Source organism: Elephas maximus, chromosome 3 (genome assembly GCF_024166365.1).
Source record: "Elephas maximus indicus isolate mEleMax1 chromosome 3, mEleMax1 primary haplotype, whole genome shotgun sequence".
NCBI classification, from domain to species: domain Eukaryota; kingdom Metazoa; phylum Chordata; class Mammalia; order Proboscidea; family Elephantidae; genus Elephas; species Elephas maximus.
In genome coordinates, this window is record NC_064821.1 from 156,028,482 (window position 1) to 156,029,205 (window position 724).

Below are 724 nucleotides of genomic sequence, written 5' to 3' on the forward strand. Positions count from 1 at the left end.
CCCTCCCCCCCACTTAGTCCTAGCTTCCTTGTTTGGCACAGAAAAGCATCTTAGGGCCTAAGGGACGCCTTAAACTCCTTTGCTTGAAGGGATTTTTAGTGATTTTCCTGAGTGATTTCTGCAGCACTTTGCTGCGTGCAGTCGAATTTTAAATGGAGTTGGATTTTGTTTGTTGGAAGCCAAAGTACTCAGACCGCGGGTCTTAGAATTTTCAAGGAAAAATTCTGAGGCAAGTCCACTTACTTGGTTTCTGTAGTGCAGCGGTTATCACGTTCGCCTCACACGCGAAAGGTCCTCGGTTCGAAACCGGGCTGAAACAGTTGCTTTTTTACTCCTCAGAGCCCATTGCTGCTTTTTCCCATTGCTTAAGATCTAGAATCAGAGTCCCGGAAATTCCCAGAGGGAAATGCACAAACTGTGATGACCCATAGGAAGGTGCAATACAACCAGTAGTACTGCAAGATTTATGCCAGTTGAAAAAACAAGAAAACCCAGTGCCACTAAATCCTGAGGTGCATCTATGGAAATGGATCCACAGGGGATAGAAGCAGAGCAGAAGGACTGTAATGTTGGATACGGCTAGGTTTACTTATTGATATTGGTGCAAGAGGTAGAAACTCTGGAGCCAAAGTATTTGTTTGAGCAGCTGTCAGCAATTCTAAATTGTTCACTTGAAACAGTTGACTGAAAACTTGCACCCAAAGGTGGCCTACAGTAAATGCAG

The 724-nt window shown here is 44.6% G+C and overlaps 1 non-coding gene across 1 annotated transcript; it reads left to right on the forward strand.

The window, feature by feature from the left end:
- The first annotated feature begins 246 nt into the window (after window positions 1-246).
- Window positions 247-319, forward strand: TRNAV-CAC (transfer RNA valine (anticodon CAC)). The gene has a single exon. It is a non-coding gene; the product is annotated as a tRNA-Val (tRNA).
- The last annotated feature ends 405 nt before the right edge of the window (window positions 320-724 follow it).